The sequence below is a fragment of the Scardinius erythrophthalmus genome, assembly GCF_964197995.2.
Source record: "Scardinius erythrophthalmus genome assembly, chromosome: 3".
NCBI lineage: Eukaryota > Metazoa > Chordata > Actinopteri > Cypriniformes > Leuciscidae > Scardinius > Scardinius erythrophthalmus.
The window spans coordinates 32,009,383-32,029,840 of record NC_138223.1 but is presented as its reverse complement, the minus strand read 5'-3'; the positions used below and the strand labels follow the sequence as shown (position 1 = coordinate 32,029,840).

At 38.1% G+C, this 20,458-nt stretch overlaps 1 protein-coding gene across 2 annotated transcripts in view; it reads right to left on the bottom strand.

The window, feature by feature from the left end:
• Positions 1-15,800, bottom strand: part of tenm3 (teneurin transmembrane protein 3) — a 271,342-nt gene extending 255,542 nt beyond the window's left edge. For both annotated transcript variants that reach the window (XM_081360456.1, XM_081360457.1), the window contains exon 1: positions 15,291-15,800. The gene's annotated coding sequence lies outside the window, so the exon portion shown is untranslated. The remainder of the gene's footprint in view (positions 1-15,290) is intronic.
• Between the last annotated feature and the right edge of the window lie 4,658 nt (positions 15,801-20,458).

Genomic DNA, 20,458 nt, shown 5'->3' with positions numbered 1-20,458 from the left:
CCAAAGGAGTTTTTCAATTTATTGTGAAGAGAGAGAAAGACACCATAAAAGAGAGAGGAGAGTTGTTTGTGTTTCAAATTAAGCAATAAGATGTGTGCTAATACTCATAAGATGCTGATTTAACTGTGCTACGGGGCATTGGTTTCTGAATACGACGCTGTCTCTATATATTTTACTCTCTCTCACATGAACACAGCCACCACCAGTAAAGTAAAAGATGCAGACATCTCCTCCAAATCCTGAGCCAGGCATTAAAAGAAAGATTTCTGAGTCAGAGAAGGATTTTTTTTTTTTTTAAATCAGTCTTGTTTGGTGAGGTGGTTATTTTCTCTTTTTGAGTACAAGAGCCTATTTCCACCATTACTCTGGCAAGCACGGACACCTGTAGCTTACAAGCTGTCGCCATGTCAACGGTAAGAAAGAAAGAAAAAGGGAAAGAGATGCAGGAAATCAGGGTGGGGAAAAGAAGACTCCATTTCAGGGAACGGGAGCGCGAGAGAAACCCAGTTGAGCTCATTGGAGGGGCAGGAATGATGAAAGGCTGTTGAAAGCTCTTCAGTTACAGGCTCTGTGAAGAGATGTACATCTCACTCACAACATATGACGCAGTCACCTAAACCTTTACTCAGAGATGGTGGGTGTTGAAAAAAGAGCTCCAATAATGCATGTTAAAGTTAAAATATAAAGTGAGTGTGTCAACACCTTGCTCAGGTGTTTGAAGCAGCATCTGGTTAAGAGATGACAGCCACTGAAAACACAACAGTGCCTACAAATCATTCATTGTGGCACTAGATTGTGCCAAACCACACAGCGAAACTAATCCACTCAACAGTGTTTTCCCACTCGTCCTCTTTAAAATAACCAACTCAGAACTCATTTAAGTGAACCACCCAATTAAACATCATTGTAATCTAAAAGTGATGATTATATGACATGATATGAATATATTTATATTTAGAAGCCAATTTCAGCAAATTTGGTTGTCTTATATTAATTAGGGCTGTAACGATACACCAAACCCACGATTCGGTTCGTATCACGATTTTTGACCCACGATTCGGTTCGTATCACGATTTTTTTTTTTTGGGGGGGGGGGGGATGATTTTTATTAAAACAATATTTTTTATTAAATAACATTTGTAAAACCTTTATAAACTGAACACCAAAGAACAAGATTAACTATGCAAATTATTAACAATATAAATAGCCATATATAAAATAAATAAATAGCCAAAGCTATAACACTTCTGTTTTCTTTGTAACAAAATACTGTTGAAAAGCAAACAGAACTAAACTCCAGTGTGGTGATGATTCGAGCATGTTGAAAATTCTCCTTCAATCAAGTTCTCTTACATTTACAAAGTAGGCTAAATTAAATGGCTACTGTTTCACACTGAGGTAACTGAGGCTTACTGCCTGTGCTGCAAACCACCAATCAAACCTTACTGATTGAGGTATTGAGGTAAATTGTGTTTTCTTGCTTTTCCCCAGTCTTAAAGTGAAAAAGGTAGTATTTAATTAAATACATTTATAGTGAGATTACTACATTTTATTTAATTAATCGCATTTATTGTCAATCTGTGTTCATTTTGACCACGAACCATGCGCTGTCACTTTAATTCAGCGCGTGCAGCACAAAAGAAATACTCGTTGCGGAAACGATCGCTGCACTGCTGTATACGCACGGCAACTGGAACGGATCGACGGACGGCAACCGCGTGCAGTCTGAAAGCTCTGACCGGTTAACATGGGTAGGCTACGGAAAAAATATGCACTGCATACGCAATGCAAACGGAGTATGTGTGAAACGGCCGTTACTCTGAGAGTTGGAAGGGGTGTGTCGCGATTTTGCCTTCTCACACCGCGAAACAGGATCGTGGATCCGAGTGTCGCGATTTCGATTTCATATCGCGTATCGTTACAGCCCTAATATTAATCGTGTTAACTTTAAAAAAAATAAAAAAATAAGTTTAATTGTAGTTAATTTGTAATCAACGGACAGCCTGGGGCTTAAAAAAAAACCTCTACAGAGAAAACAAGTATTATATTTCTGTTGCAATTCCTTTTATATTTTGCATTTTGCATTGCAAAATAAGAAAGCCCTTGAGCCTCAGGCAGAACACTGAAGGGAAACCTTTGAATTTCTGTTTGTAGTTTTTTTTTGTTTTTTTTTTCATTAAAATAATGAAATGTCATGTCATTATTGTACAGCAATGAGGCAAAATTTATTTAACATTGCACAAATGTAAAATAAAACCAGAAGTGTTGATAAGACCCTTAAAATTAAAGAGGCTATATGCAACTTTTTCCCCAAAATAAACGTAACAATAGCCTTTTATTTGACCATGTATGACTCAAACATCTCCTGATGAGCATACTGACACCTTGTCAGCTCACAGTGGGTGCACCTATAAGCCTGTATCCTATTTTTCCTATTTTCTGTCGGGTCGGATTTTTCGTGCGCTGTCTGCGGATGTGACGTCAAGCGCGTTCATGTTAAACGTTTCAGATCACTCTGCCACCACCGCTAGTCAGCAAACAAACTTAGTTTCTCAAACAATATATGTATTTGACTGTTCTTACCTCTGTAAACATAATGTTGACTTCTTTGCAGCGGATGACTTGTGAAGTGTGCACGTACGAGAGCGAGCAGAAAGGAAGAGCAGTTCCGTTTTTTGGCCACAGGTGTCAGTCGCGAGTTTAAATTTCAGAAAATCGCATGTAGCCTCTTTAACAAAGTGTGAAAACACCCTAATTTGTAATACCTAACTGACATTCAAGAGTTGAAATTGGCATGTCCAAAAACTTGTCAAACCGCATGTGAGCCGCACATAGTCTTTATACGACCTTTGTTACTTTGTGGCTTCAGTGTCTTCAGCTCATAAAATGTATCTGACTGGAGTCTAATGCACATTCTACTGTCGTCCATCTTAATTACATTGAGATGCACTTAGTGCCATGCAAATGCGTCGCAACCCAACTGCCTCAATGTAGTACCCATTGTCCTTCACTCTTCGCTCGCCTGGGACTCTGTCATTAATGACAGAGGAGTGCGCTGAGCCCTGCAGATGAAATTATCTCTCGGTTACTGGTGTGTCACAGCTGGACGGTGCTGAGAGTGCCAGCGAGGGGTCCAGCACCTCCTCTGATTCTTAAAGGAATGTGGGTGGGAAACCAATAGAGATGTTAGGTATAGCTGTTGGATGAGGTCATTAAGTGCACTTATATGTGCACTAATATCGAGATCCAGTTAGGGCTGCTCGATTATGGAAAAAATCATAATCACGATTATTTTGTTCAGTATTGAAATCACGATTATGTAACACGATTATTTCACATGACTTTGGGAACGTGTTGCATTTATTAAAAAGACATGGTAACACTTTACAATAATGTTAATTAGTTAACATTAGTTAATGTATTAACTAACATGAACTAACAATGAGAAATACATTTGTTACAGTATTTATTAATCTTTGTTAATGTTAGTTAATAAAAATACAGCTGTTCATTGTTTGTTCATGTTAGTTCACAGAGCATTAATTAATGTTAATAAATACAACCTTTCATTTTAATAACGTATTAGTAAATGGTGAAATGAATATTAACTAAGATTAATAAATGCTGTAGAAGTATTGTTCATTATTAGTTAATGTTAACTAAGGTAGTTAACTAATGCTAATTAATGAACCTTATTGTAAAGTGTTACCAAAGACACCTTTCAACAATTCTTAAAAAAAATCGAAATCTGAACATTTATTGTACTTTTTGAACTATTAAAATAAATAATATAACAGATAATACTTCAATGAGTATTTTAATAATTCCCGCAGGTCTACCACTTATAATGCGGGAAATTCCCCCGCAAACATTGACTCACTTTAGCCTGTAGTTTGTATGAGTATCCTAAATGAATCCACACAGATTATAAAATCAAATCAATCATTTTAAAACTTTCTCCAAGACGCAATTTCACAAACCGCGCGAGTGTTCAGCGGTGCTGCGTCTTCTCTCTCTCTCTCTCTCTCTCTCTCTCTCTCTCTCTCTCTCTCTCTCTCTCTCTCTCTCTCTCTCTCTCTCTCTCTCTCTCTCTCTCTCTCTCTCTCTCTCTCTCTCTCTCTCTCTCTCTCTCTCTGAATGTGTTGGACAAGGCAAGCGTCGAAACTACACTCTCGCGTTCAGGAGTCGGGACATGATGGAATTGTCAGTTGCACAATCGGACCAGCATTGCATCGTAACTAAAGTTTATCATTTTCACTTCTTTTTAAGTCTTATCAGTTTAAACATTCGAGCTGAGAGAGTTTATGGCATCGGGAGGGGCGGATGTGCGCGTGCGCGCGTCATTCAGAACACAAGACAAAATTAGAGCGTTCTTTCAAAACAGAATATGGAAAAATAAGCGTTTTTACTCGATTGTACTATTTTGGTAATCGTTGGGAGCCAAAATCGAAATCGAAATTCAATTAATTGCACAGCCCTAGATCCAGTGGGTTTTTATGTAGAGAAGCTCTCTGTCAAATGTCACAATATGTATATTTGCAAATATACAATGCAGAGGACAATTATCAGTAATCAACAATAATCAGACTAACATGCATACATGCAGATGAAGCAAAGCTACAATTGCACCTTTGCAAAAACGGTATGAATTCAGGACTAAAGTGTTGAAATGACTGAATCAAATGACTGAATTCAAATGACTTTTTCCAGTTTTGTTCGGTTCTAATATTCTACAATCTGACTGGATGAGCCACGATCAAGTTGCACTAAAAACCCCTTATATGTGACCCTGGATCACAAAACCAGTCACAAGTCTCACGGGTATATTTGTGACAATAGCCAACAATACATTGTATGGGTCAAAATTATCGATTTTTCTTTTATGCCAAAAATCATGAGGATATTAAGTAAAGATAATTTTCCATTAAGATATTTTGTAAATTTTCTACCGTAAATATATAAAACATTTATTTTTGTGAGTGAATGCAGCACAATCGCGAACATAAATGGACAACTTTAAAGGCGATTTTTTTGCACCCTCAGATTCCAGATGTTCAAATAGTTGTATCTCAGCCAAATATTGTCCTATCCTAACAAACCATACATCAATGGAGAGCTTATTTATGTATAATGGATGTATACTAGCCTGACGTCGTCATACTCAGATTCTAGTCAGAATATGAGTCTGATACTGCTCCATTGGGCAGTGATTATGGGGCGTGTTTCAACCGAACCAGGAAAGAAAATGCCTCTGCACTCAATTGGATAGACCTACAACCAATCAGAGCAACAGAGTAAGTGACGTATGTTCTTCATTCATCTTTCCGATCGACAAATGCCTTGATCGCCGTTCTCTGTTCGTCTTTTACAATTAATGCGCTGTCGATATATTCTATAACAGACGCGATGGCGGAATCTACACATGATGTTTTATAAACAAAGTTCGGGAGGAGCACGTTCAAATAATCAATCCAATCAACTTGTCATCAAACAATTACCATGTCTACCCTATCAGCATGAGAGGAAGCATATATTTATTCACTCTGTCAACTCACCTAACATTCCTTGACAGTTTCCAGCATCCCTCCAATCACTCTTGGCCTGTTCTTCCACAGCCTGAAATGTACTGGGGGAGTACTTTGGGTTCAGGCCGAATACCAAGCCCGGAGCCTCTCTTCGGACAGTACGCCAAATGTGCATTTATTCTATCTGACTTATTTGTAAGTGTGAAATCTCGATTCTCCAGCGGCAGTCATCTTTGTTGTAAACGAATTCAACCCAAGCGCTCGTTGGTGACGTGGATGATTACGTTACAGTTGATCATCTGTCCATCATCGTATAAAGCCCGCCCTGACAATTTGATTGGTCCGAACAGCTCTGGTTCGGGCATAATAGCTCCACAATGGATCGAAGTCCAGACCGAACTTCCCGACCTAAAAATGTTGTGGGGGTGGGGCTAAGTTCGGCTGGCATCCAGGCTAGATGTATACATCTCAATTTAAAAAAATAACCCATGTAACTGGTTTTGTGGTCCAGGGTCACATATGTGGTACAATCACTGCACCACACAGCCTTTATTGGCTTACTGTTTAACAGCCCAAAACCCTACTTTTGTTAAAAAGCCAAATCATGATCATCCAGCTGAGCTTAACTTAAGGAAAGATAAAGTTTGACTACATTCATAAAGATAAAGTGGAAACTAAAGTATTCTATTCATTCTAAGGTTTGCCTTCAGTTTCCTTTGTGAAAGCAAGTTGAATAACTTGTATAGGAAACATCCTCTTTCCTTCCCAAAGGAAATGGATTTCTCCCCTTTTAGTAGAGAGTCCGGGTTACTGTACAATGGCCAGGAAATCAATGCAAGTTTTTTTTTCACTGTAGTTTTCCTATTTCCCCCCCTTCACACACACACACACACACACACACACACACACACAAAAAAAACACTTACACCCACACAAGCAAGGCTCACACCCACACACACCTGATGTAACCTGGCAGACAGTGCCAGAGAGTGAGCCATCAGAGGGAGTGCACGCCTGGTCTAAACCATCTCCCAGCTGGCTGCGTGAGCTGGGCCCGTCTGGCTGGAAGCTACAGATTAATTAACAGTGTGCCATGAGAGCACCGCACAAGTGTGTGGAGGGGGCGAGGTGTGTGACATTCAGCCCGGCCTGCTCACGCACCCGGCGAGCTCTGGATCTCACGTCTCTCCGCCCTCGCCATCATCATCGTGGCCTCACGCTCTCACCCCGTCTGCTCGGTGACCGCCGCCAATCGCCTCCCAATAAGGACAGATAAAGAAACCGCGCTTTGAGAATATACAGCAGGAGTGCAAGAGCCGTGACTCCTGCAATAAATAGCCACTGTGAAGAACAGAATTTAGATTTTTTTTTTTTACCTTTATATTAACAGAAAAATGTATTTAAATTTAATAGCATCTTAATATACAGTATATATATATATATATACATATTTATTTATTATTATTATCATAAAATATTTTATGGAAGGAATGTTTTTGAACAGTATAGGTCCTAAAATCTGCTAAACCATTTGCTGAAAATGCACAAAATGGCATATATATACATAATAGCGGAAACACTATGCCAACTATAGGTTTCATTTTAGTCATACTATATTACAAAATATGGCAGGTGAATTTGTTTAGAAATACAATAGCTTGATTGGACGGGCAGCCATGAACAAAAACAAACAACATATAAATAAATAAATAAATAAATGAATAAATAAATAATAAAGGAATAATAAAGAATAATAATGGAGGTGTTTTCGCATCAACTTTAAACGTTGATAAGCCTGTTTATTTTGCTATCCAAACGTGATTTTTTGTTTTAGTATTTTAATTATTTTTAATTTCTCCTGCTATCAGAGAGCCTGTGGGAACAGACCTGCGGGTCATTTTTGGGTCGCGACCCAGCAGTTGAGTTGACAACCACAGATCTAATGACACCAAAATAAAATTTTCGTACAAATTCCAAAGCAACAGTACTGAAATTTGAAGTTAGCTAACATGAGTAAACCACTGTGTCCATAGCAACAAGCAGAAAAATACATTTTTGTTTCGCTTTTGAATGGGGGCTAACGGGGTTCAAAGAAAACTCCAGCTTAATGACAGAGGAAATATCTGAGAGATTCTGAATTTGCACATCAATAGTGAGACAAATCGAGCGTCTTCTCTTCCTTCTGTAATATATACAATAGACAGAGCGGCAGTTCAGCTGTGACTGAAACCCGAGATACATTTTCTCCGAATCATCGGGCAAAAGACTGTCCCTGCTACCCTCTCAAAATCTTTCGTAACACCCATTCTCATTAGAAGGATGGAAAAACTTGGGGAACGGATCGATGTTTTCATTTTTCAAGTGCTTGTATCCATTAGACGGGTAAAATTCATCCATCAAGCAAATTCCTTTCTGGTTAGGCCCTGTCGCTTTAACAAGTAGCGAGCTCAATGTGCAAGATGTATTGCTCTCCATTTCACTAACCTTCATTACGTCTTTCATGTGTCTCTCACCCCCTCCTGCTATCTCTCTCTTTTGGAGGAGTAAAGGATCTGATTGGCCAGAGACACTACCTGCCATGTTCTGTAGCATACAGTGCAGGCAGTGAACCTCTCATGTTCTTCACATTAATTCAAACGCCTTTTTAAGAGAAATCATTCGGCATGAATTATATATGACGGCCCCTTTTACCTCCTCACTTAGGGGAAAATATAATTCTATAATTTGGTGGTTTTCATATGGTATTTAAAGCAATATTGAGTGGGCCTTCCTGTAAAGCTGAAACTAATGGGAAAAGGGGGTTACTGCATTCCAAAAGTAAGTGCTCATAAAGTTATGTTGAGAAACACATAAATTACAGTGGCAAAAAATTTCATCACAGCCATTAGAAAGACGAATCCCTCATCCTGGCCTCTCAACCTCCGTGATCTTAATCCAAAGAAAGCTATCAAGAGGTCTGTTCTGTTTCAATTCCTAACGCTAAAAATGAAAGCAAAAAATAAAAATATGGTAAATTATGGTGCACCGAACACACATTCTAAAGCGTCTGCAAAAGAAACGCTCCAACTGAAGGGAGACTCGTGCAGAAAAAGTGAGAACAACGTTATTTTATTCATTATCATTCTTTAAATTGTTCTTAGTTGTTTTTAGCCCCTAAAAAATGGTAGCTTTTGGTAAAGCAAAAACAAAAAATATTACTAGCGGCACAACCTTTGCACCTAAGCCGCTGTGAGATCAAGTGGGCGGTTATTTGAATGAAAAAAACCCCGCTTGCTCACAGTCTCTGCTGACGGGGGAGACAAAAGCCTTGCTCCTCTCCTTAATGAACATATCTGCCGTGGAACGCCGCAGCTGGACTTAAAAGGTTACGTGGGGCTGACCATGCTGGTCACAAAGCTGCGCCCGCAGGATTGCTGAATCCTCTCCAAGAAAGCCGAAAGGAGTTGCGGGGGGGTTTGGTTTGGCTGTAACAGTGACAAAAGGGAAGACTGATGGCCTCACCAAGAACCAGAAAGACCTTTGCGCGAACCCCTATTCTGCCACGGGAGAGCACGGTTCATGTTTACATCCCTCCCTCAAACATCCTCACACACTTATACACAGCAGCCTCCATTTTATTTACTGCGGCTCTCATAAAATATGGATGCCAAACAAGATACTGGAGGACACATGAGAACAAAATGGGAACAATGAAGTATAAAATATCACAGCATCTGGCGCTTGGTGAACTATGACCGCTGACTTGCTCAAATATGTATTTTCCTTTCAATCATTTATTGCCTGGTAAATTATCACTGAGAGAAAAAAAAAAAAGTTACTTCCCAAGTCATGAAAGCATTTTAAACATATTCACCTGTAAACCTGTATTCACATTGTTAAATCGTGATGGTCTAAATGAATTATATATTTATTATTAAAGGCCATACGAGAATGATAAACTGCAAAAACGTAGTACAAATCATACCTGTCTCTCGAGTCCAACGAATCAGGATTTTAAGAGGTCATTGAAGAAGTAGATTGCATGTGATGAGAAGTCCTCACCTTGTGCCAGCTGCAGTGGAGTGGAGTGCATGAGAACTTAAAAGGTGAAGCTTCGTAAGGTGGGTGTCGTAAGGTACGGACAAACATGACTGACCTGTCCTATTCTATAAAAGAGTCTGACGGCAGGTATGGCGTCAGCCAATCCAAACTCAGCACCCCACAAAGGACGCACAGGTAGATTCAAATGGAGCAGAGGACTAAAGGACACACATATAGTCAGGAGAGGACAAGTGCGTCAAGAATGAATTTCTAACCTTGTTAAAAAAATAAAAAAATAAAAACTATCAAAGAACACACACACATGCCAATGTTCAACTGTTCAACAGTATTGAGACAGTAGGATTAAAAAAATAAATAATAATATATACACACACACACACACACACACACACACACACACACACACACACACATTTATTGAGCCATGATGCATTTTATTGGTCAAAAGTGACAGTAAAAAAAAAAATTATATACTTTATATACTTTTTTATTCAAAGTATTAAAGTTTTTTTTATATTATTCATCAAAAATGTATCATGGTTTTCACAGGGAAAAAAACTAAGAAATGTTACTAGAGCAGCACTTTTGGACACACACACACACACACACACACACACACACACACACACACACACACACACACACACACACACACACACACACACACACACACACACACACACACACACACACACACACACACACACACACACACACACACCATTATTTTGAATCATCAATCCAAGATAATCCAAGAAACAGCTGTAATAATGTCAAGAAATATGGGGAATGGATATAATGTTCCCGTCAAAATAGACAAGTTATTTAATGTGCAATCTGCAGTTAACTAAAATAACAGGTGTTTTGGTCACTAGTCATATGTGGTAAAGGCACATTTTATAAGACAATGTGAGGGTTGAGTCAGGCACCACTCAGCATTAAAAAAACCGTCAGGAATCTGGGTTCGACTCCAGCTTGTGTCATGTTCTGATCCTAATCCTCAGATCTGCCTCCACTATCCGATAAATAATAGCTAAAAAAGCCTTCAACAGACACAAATACTTCAATGAATCAACTACCATTGACAACTCATTCTTTCTTTACTATCATACATTTATTTGGCACATACAATTCGACAGTTGGCAGAGGGCACTCGGCAGCAAATCCTATAGCACAGCGTAACAACACCAAGCCCCCCTTGTATATTAACTGCCATCAAATATAAATTTTCACAAGATGGAAAAAACCCAACAGATTTAAGGTTGGAGGTGGAGCCAACTTTAAAGCTGCCATGATTTCCCTGTTTCGCACTCGACAGAATTCACACAATCTTTGTCTTCCGCACTGGTCGCACTGCATATTTCACCAAAAAGACATACGCTTGCATGTAACACAACAGAACCGTCCAACTTTTTTGATGCAACTGGAAATTTTTATTTATTTATTTGCCAATCCCAAAGTGTTGCCAGCCAGAGCTGGTGGTTTTTGCAGTTTGTTTATCATTGACCATCACAGAGGCGCCAGTGTGAAATAAAGTATTTTTAGATGTTGACATAATGGCTCGAAGAGGGAGGAGACCATGAATTTTTCATAGCGGCTCACAGGGAGAGGTCATTCGCCACTCTTCACTATAAAAGAGGGGAGGAAAAAAAGAATTTCTGGAAGGCTGCAAGCGGATTTCACCCCTCTGAAAAATAAACTGATCAGCCAAGTACAGCGACCTAAAGACACACAGACACAAAACCCTACTGAACGTTGAAAAATGGATTCCCCATTGTCCCGCTGTTTTGAAACAAACACACTGACTGAAACCTCTTTTTGCCTAGTACCCTGAGCCACTCTGTTCAAATTCCCAGCAAACACAAGCAGCCACCATCTTTTGAAAACTATGCTGGCAAGTCAACGTTGTCTTTTAGGAGACGACAATGGGAAAAGGTGTCCAGTACAGTCACACTGCCTAACAATTCTTTGGTAGTTTCCACAAGAATGGATTTGTTTTGTTGTCTGTAATGGCATTATTAGGCACTTAGCAATCCGTTTTACCATTTAAAAACTATTTGCATTTTTGGCCGTCTCAAAAGAGTGGATTCCAACCAGAGTGTGCGTCCGTGTGTGTGTGTGTGTGTATGTGTGTGTGTGTGTGTGTGTATAATCCTATTTGAAGTATTCTCCGCATTTTCAATGCATTGAGGAGTTGAGCATAAATCAGAGTGACAGACTTAAAAGAAAAGGCTTTGCATTAAAGAGTCTAGGTCAAGGGGATGGGTCTTAAACACAGACAATTCCTTTCTTCTCTGAAATATTAGCACACTCCGACCGTTAACAGACGAGTGAAAGTGCATTGCTCAAAATGTCAATTAAGCGGCACAACAGAGGCACATCAATACGTTCGAGCTGTTCACTTTAGCTCTGCGACATCATAGCGTCTGCCGTGTGACGTTTTAATTAAGCCTCGCATAGGTCGCGAAAAACATTACATCCGGTCATGCAAGTCACAAACATTATTTGCTTTCTCACCTCTCCTCTCGATACGTGATGCACCTATGTCACACTCACACAAAAGAACAGAGGGTCGTAAGAGGCACGGGGCTTGTGGTTCTACGGCTGTCGTTTGGCATGTGCACTCAAGTCAGTGAGCTTTGAGCTGGTGTTGGGTTGCCGGCAAAAACGGCAGTGTATTCCTCTTTAGGCATGGCTGGGCAGCAATGAGCCTACTCCAAATGTTACACGCCATTCAGGCCCCCGTCGGTGCGTGTGTATGTGTGTGCGCGCGCGTGTGTGTGTGTGTGTGTACACTATGCGACGCCGGCTCCCAATTGTTCATGCACTACATTTAACAAGCTGCTAAATCAGTCCCATACCATCAGGAAGGAAGTGTGGAGATATGAATAGTCACATCCATATACAATCGCACACAAACCGGTGTAAAAAAAACTAAAAAAAAACAATGCCTATTTATCTGTTCTCAACAATTGTGCTCCTGACAATTATTAATCATGTTAGAGTGCTATTGCCTTGAAAATGAAATTACATGAAAATAAATGTTTTTGCAATTAGCTGTCATGCCTCCCATTGACAGGGAATGATTAAAAAGAAGACACTGACTAATTGGGCTTTGAATAATGAAATGATATGTATGCTGATTTTTTAAGCAGGTGTGAAAGCAGGAGCAACAACGAGATGATAAAACATCTGGCCGCACTGGACAGGTTCTGTCAATCAATCTTCCCTCAATGAATCCCATTACCATGACAACCCCCAGCCAATAAACATCTGTACTGGCCTTCATGAGGAAAAGAGGGCCACTATATGTGACAATATTAGCATCATTACAGTAACAAATGGTGCTCTCTTGCTTCTTTTATTTGATGTGAGATCAAACATGCACACACTCTCTCCGTCCCACGCGCTTTGGCCTGCCACGGCTCCTTAAAAAAAAGCTGTATCTGTCATGATATAAATGACACTTCAGAGTTTGAAAGTGCTCCTATCAATCACTCTAACTTTAATGTGAAATAATAAAATCAGTTTAAGTTTTTCTGTTGACCGTTTCTTTCCCCCCTCCCTGTCTCCCAAGTGAACAAAGGCCAAGTTCAAGGCAACATAAAAAATTGATTTCGGCTACACTTCAGATTAGTCAAAGGTCTCTCAGCATGTACACACACACACACAAAATAAAATAAATAAATAAATGCATCCCCCATAATAGATATCTCCCTTTGCAAACGCATTTTCAAACATGCCTATTCTGTGTCCAAAAAAACATTCACATTCGTATCTCAAACATCTTGTACATAAACAAATGGTACAGTCTGAGTCGTATATTACAATTTCAAATTGACCTTACTGACCTGAACGATTTCTAATAATCAGATGTGCTTAAAAAAAAAAATCGCAAATGACAAAAACTTCAGTAGAATGCCTAAACTAGTCGAAACAACCAGGTGACAGAAACGTGTTTTTTTTTTTTTAAATGATAATGAAAAACAGAAAATAGAAAATTATCTTTCATGAAAGTATAGGAGGCCATATAGGAGCATGATTAAATGAGAGGCTATGTCTGTGCTCTGTTCACTCACTGACTTTAGCGGGCAAGATATTGTACACTAACATTTAAACAAAAGATCATTTAGGATGGGCCAGGAATCTTTCACCAATCACTATCACCAGTATCAGCTTTCAACACAATTACAGTACATGGTGATACCTCAGTACCATGCTGCCTTTCAGTCAGAGTGTGTGTGTGTGTGTGTGTGTGTGTGTGTGTGTGTGTGTGTGTGTGTGTGTGTGTACGCAGTGTAGTTGCTTCTTTATCTGTCGAAACACAACCTTCAGGTATGTGTTCATAAGTAAAACATAACTGATAACCTTTTTTATCGCCTTGCTTTTCTGAATACAATATGCGTGTCTGGGTAGTCTACCTACTACCCAGCTAGTCCTTGATGTGCAGATCAGTTTGACATTATAAATAGGGAATCAGAGACACACTTACTGCCATTAAAGTCACTAAAGCAATATGTTGCAAAGTCACCAAAGCAAATGCTGCGATTTGTCTAGCATAAGTAACAAATAATTAAATATATTTTTTCCCTCTAAAATATGAGAAAAAAGTTGCTCAGAAAACACTCGCATACACACACTGACAAAAAAAAAAAAAAAAAAAAAAAGAAGCCGGAGAGTGTTTTGTGAAATTGTCTCATACTTTTGTACTTGCAAAAACTCGGTTATGAGATAATATTTGTTCATGAGCGTCAGCTTAAAATTTCAGTGGATTCTGTTTTGAATCAACCATTAAGCAAGCTGAGAATTAAGCAGAAGAAATCATGAGAGAAGAACTCAAGTCAAAGAAAAATCACTATGTGCAGGGAAGTTATCCTTTGCATGTTTTCTGGAAAACAGCTTCTTTAGTAAATGTGAATTAGTCCTTATGAAACACTCACAGACAACTTCAACACATGCAATCTAAGCAGTGGGATATTATAGTTTACATAGGATATTGTTACAATGTCAATATAACTACTTTCATTTTATGATTTTACTGTCATTGCTTAGAAAACATAATCTTACACAATTAGATACAAAATACAAATGACTTAGTGTATTTTTAAGTTTGATTATTTTAAAGATGCTGCACAACATTCTTAAGTTATTATTTTGTATATCCATTTTTATAGGCTAGCCTATATATTGTTTTCACTGATCTGACATCTTCATCATACACTTGGAGTATGAAAAATATCAGTTAATGAAAAATAATTTTGAACGTCATTACTGTAAATACAGGCAACTTGTCAGAAGTGTTTAGTTAAGAACTGATCATTTTATGACACAATTTCAAGCTATTCGCTGTACATACATATTTTAAATAGGTGAAGTCAAACAGATTAAGTTAATCAAGCGACGGTGAAAGTCTCTGTGTGCCCTTATTAGGCTACTATACAGTGAAGATTACACGCACCGCACGTGAACACATTTACAACCTGTGTGCACCTTCTGTGTTTACTATATGATTTACATTATCGCGCGCTTGACTAAACTTTAAATACAGAAAATAGCCTAATTTGGCCTATTTATGCACCGAATTATTTTTTTTTCTATATACATTTTTATTTAACTAACAATAAAAAAAATTAACCTGCACTGACCTGTTTTATTAAAGGGTAAAAGTGGATTAAGTTACATTACAAGAGCGCTCGCGCATGCTGAGGTCATCGGAACTCTTACCTGCTGTTGATGTGCTTCAGCATCCCGTTGACAAAACTTCTAAACGACACTAAACGACGGTCAACTTCTTCAGGGAATGACAAAACAGAGAGATGTTTCTTGCAAAACAAGTCCTCCTTACTCGTTTCAAACAGCAACTCCCGTCCAAACGATAGTCCGGAGAGCGCGAGAGTCACACAGATGTTGACAGATAAGATGTTTCTATCTCCTCTCTGAAAGCACAGAGCAAACGGAGATTGGTCGGAGGTGATCGATGAGCCCAGCGCTCATGGGTGCCTCTGCCGAATATCAACCGTCACCGTCCGGATACTCGGATACACGGAGATACGGAGTTTCACGAGCAGCCGCTGTTTCCTCACAGAGCTACAACAAAGCCGGGAGTGCGCGCGTGCATGTCTAGGCTACCTGAAAGCGCTGCGAGAGGAGTACAGATAGGTAATTCGCGCAAGTGTGTGTTTCCCCAGCTCTGGGTCTGGATGTGAAGCGCCACTAGATCCCCCCGCTGCGTCCAATCAGTGCGCTATATGTCTGTATCCAGCACCGGATCAGTGATAAATGAAGGGTCATCCATGACTAACGCCGAACCCTGATGAATGACTTTCACAAGCTCCTCGTCATCATCGCGTCTCTGGCTGATAGCGACTGTAAGCAGTTTATGGGTTTGGCTCTGTTTTGCGATTTCAGTCGGGAATGGGATGCGAAGTTCATTCTCACCGAGGAGCAGCACAGCGCCTGAAAGTGTTGTTATTTTGCATGCTAAAAGTTAACACTTCCTATAACCGAAAACATGGGAGAGGATATGACAACACAAAACTGTTCGATGTCCTGTCCTGTATAACAAAAATAGCCTATTAAAATAGCATTAACTGCTAGATTTACTTTTTTTTTTCTTTTAAATTTATGGTACAAACAAAATGGCAGCTGCCAGAACTTAACTGCATTAAAAAAAAGTGATGATGTTACAAGTATTAAGTGGCATTTTTCTGTAGCATGCTACCTGATAATGCTTTTATTTAATTAAATGATTTGTCCTTAAATATTATGCTAATATACTGACCTATACTGAATCTATTTTTAAAATAATAAAATACTTGTTATTTAACAATGAAACATGAACTAATGATTTTACCTTATTTAATAACTTCATACTTCATACTACATACAAAGTAAAAATTCACAGGAAAAATACATGTATTGTCTTTTAACATAATTTTGAATGTTTAAGGCAAAAGTTTACAGTTAACCATAAGCTTTTTACTTCACCATTTTAACATTGCATTTTTGGGGGGAGGGATATATATATACACACACATTTACAGTGCACTACTGAAAGCCATACGCCTAATAATATTCACTGGCCTCCTCTTTTCTAATATAATGCCCCTTTTCAAAAGTTGTACACAGGTATGTGATATTTAACAGTTGCCATTTATGAAGCCCTTTGCAGGTGCACATTACAACAGTAGTGCCATAACCACCGATCTATCCCCCATTCAACATACAGCAGGCTATATATTGCGAAATAAACCTCAATAAGGTGATATCATCCTGAACGGGTGTATTTTGCCACAATGACCGCCAGACTGCTACTTACCAAATAAATAATCGGAAATAAAATTTTGATTCTGAAAATTCAGAATTTAAATTATTTTAATATGTGAGAAAAAAAGAGAACCCTGAACCGTGTCCGTTCATGTTGCAACAATGACGACTGTAAATTATCATACATATTACATGGCTAATAAAAAACAGGTATGGACTATTGATTTACTGACTTGAGAAATTGTTTATTAGATTAAAGGAATCGCATGTTATATATAGGGCTGCAACAAACGATTATTTTGATAATCGATTAATCTAACGATTATTAGAACGATTAATCGACTAATCATCGATTATTTCGCCGACTAATCAGTAAGTTTGGAACGATTATTCAGCCTTTTCAATTAGTTAAAACACTGAGTTATACATATTCTAACTATAATATAAAAAAAGAAAATCACTTCAGCTTTTGAAATGGTTGGTTTAATGAACTTTGAGCAACTAAACAGGTCATTCTCTTTAAGTTTTCAGATTTCTGTCCAACTCAAATCACACACAAATGCTCTCTAAGCATTGGTTAAATATTCGGTTCTCTTTCAATAGGAAAAAATAAACAAAAAAATTTATCAGCTGCATTACAGAGTATGAACACAATGTACGAATACAAGGAAAAACAACTCAAAAACAAGATGCCTCTATCCTGAAGATGAATGAAGAGTGCACAGATAGTCTTGTAAGTTAAAATTGGCATTGCCACTGAAGCAAACCTCTGACGCCCCCTGACCTCATCCACCTGCTCCTAGCACCTACATTGGTTCAAATAAGTTCAAATATTTCCACAAAGTCCTGTGAAGCTTAGTAACTACAAAAGACTTTGAGTTAGAGGAGCAGCAGCTGCAATTTTAGCAAGGTTTGGTGCCTGACCCGGCTTAACCCAGAGTGGTGTGCTTCTCGGTTAAAAACACCTGAAGAGATCCTCAGCCCCACACTTCATGCAGGAAGGAGAGCACTCAATTACCCTCTACCAAACTCACGCAAATTCACTGCATCCTTGTTTCTATGGCAGGTTTCTATTTTAGTATTAGCATGGAAAATGTTTCTTTCATTTACAGTTTCACACATTTTCAAGATGCCTTTGACTGTTTGGCCACAGAAGCATATTTGTAACTCAGTAGGCAGAGCAAAACAAATAGATTTTGCTTTAATAAGTAAAACGCACCCTTCGTTTATTTAAAAAGTTAGCTGTAATGCACGCGTCACATGTCAACATTGAAGGGTTTTAGAAGCTTGGCTTAAATAAGCTGAGATAAATGAATGTAATCAGGTTTTCTCCTCAAGTTTCAGCTAGGATTAATTTCAAAGTTACTCTGTAAATTATATGAATTATTAATTTCACTGACACCCAGAAGAACAAAAGTACAAGGGAGTGGTATGTCGGTGCATTTTAGGGCTTTTGCTGAAGGCTGTGGTATATTTTGAACATGCATGATGGTCTACCTTTGCACTATATAACACTCCTGTGCAGAAATTAAATCACAACAACTACTGAAAGATGGAAAGTTTATTCTGTATTCCCAGTTTTAATGCATAATGAAATTGTTCTATGGATGATCGTCATATTGCTAGAGGCCTATTTCATATCATTTATTTTTTAACTTTCCCCATAGTTTGTTCTTAGTATTCAAATACACAAAATAAACAAGTAGTAATAATTCTCTTTGTCAGTAAATGTGATGCAAGCAAGCAGCAACATATATCCCAATATTAAGAAAACTCTCTCAAACCATACACACGTATCACATGCTCTATATTATTCAATGCATTCTCTATAAATTATTAATTTAAATTAATATTAACTCAAGCCCACAAAGAATTATCATGTGCGGAACTCAGACGCAAACTGAATTAGCTGTCGTTCATAAAATTCCATACATCCCCTAAAACTTACACTATTATTAAATATACTGTTTATACACACACGCACGCACACACACACACACACACACACACACACACACACACACACACACACACACACACACACACACACACACACACACACACACACACACACACACACACACACACACATACATTATATATATAACATTTTTTCACAAATGAAAACAAGGCTGAGAGGGACAGTCTAAAGTTTTCCTGAGTTTTTTTTTGTTGTTGCCATGAATGTTTTTTTCTTTTTTCTTTTGGAAGACGTATTTTGCGTTATTCACTGTCACAGTATTGATCGCCTACTTCTATCCCTCCCTCAAAAAAATAATATGTCGTATACACCGGATAAGGTCTATACAGAAATCAAGTACAATTCACAAATTAGCTTAGTTTTACGAATTTTAAAGTGTTTTAATCTGTTATGCAGAGTTCTACACATTTTCTGTGAATACAATTAGGGAAAAACAAAACCAAACAAACAAAAAACAGATTCTACCATTACACTTACTAATAATATATAAGAGCATGTGTAAATCTTTAAATCATTAACAAAAAAAGCAACCCATGTATACATCATAAACAGTTTTTTTCTTTGATTGCTAAAAATCATTATAACAGATATCAGTTGTTGGCCAAATTCAACATCGGAAACTTCACTTACGTTCAGACTCTGCATTAGGAGCCACTTTCAATAAGGAGAATGGTTATTTTGCTCTTCAGACCAGACTTCCCATTAATCAAAATCAATCCACATGGAGCCTCTTCTCTAAACACAAAGAAAACAAAATTTTCAATGAAGTGAAATGTTAACAAGGTAATCAAAACAAAAGTGTTGTAGTGCCGCACAGGTAGATGTGGGGTGGAGGTGGGGGGTCCGGTGATAAAATAGGTAAATAAATAAATAAGAGGAGGAAAGATAAAAGGACCCCTGGTGTTCTAGATGAGCTCCAACCAAACAGAAATCATTCATACCATCTGTGAGATAAACCAAAAATTAACATCATCAAAGTGTCTCATCTCCCCCTGCTTTCACCCTTCATCACTTCCTCTCTAACTCACTTGTTTCTCTTTCTCCCACTGCAGGACACAAACACCCCCCTACACACAGACCCATTTCACACCCACACCGAAACATACCCTCTGTCCAACCCACAGACGCGCACGCACTCACACACCTGGGGGTCCAGATTGGAGAAACATATTCCAGGATGCAGATCCATTCACCTGCTGCACAGAAGTGAATACACATACAAAAGATGTAGTTTTCAGCTGGGACTAAAATGTGTTTATTCCAAAAGTTTTAGTTAAATTAGTATAGTGACAGTAATGAGACAGTGCTAATAAATATTTATTATAAATGCAATTCTTTAAAACTTTCTATCCATCAATGAATTCTGAATATATATATATATATATATATATATATATATATATATATATATATATATATATATATATATATATATATATATATTCAGAATATTTTCAACATTGATAATAATAATAATAACATCACTTGTTACTTGAAAAAGAAAATCTATTCTAGCATATTAGAATGATTTCTGAGAGATCATGTGACACTGAAGACTGGAGTAATTGCAGCTGAAAATTCAGCTTTGGCATCACAGAAACAAACTACATTTTTAAATATATTAAAATAGAAAACAACTATTTTA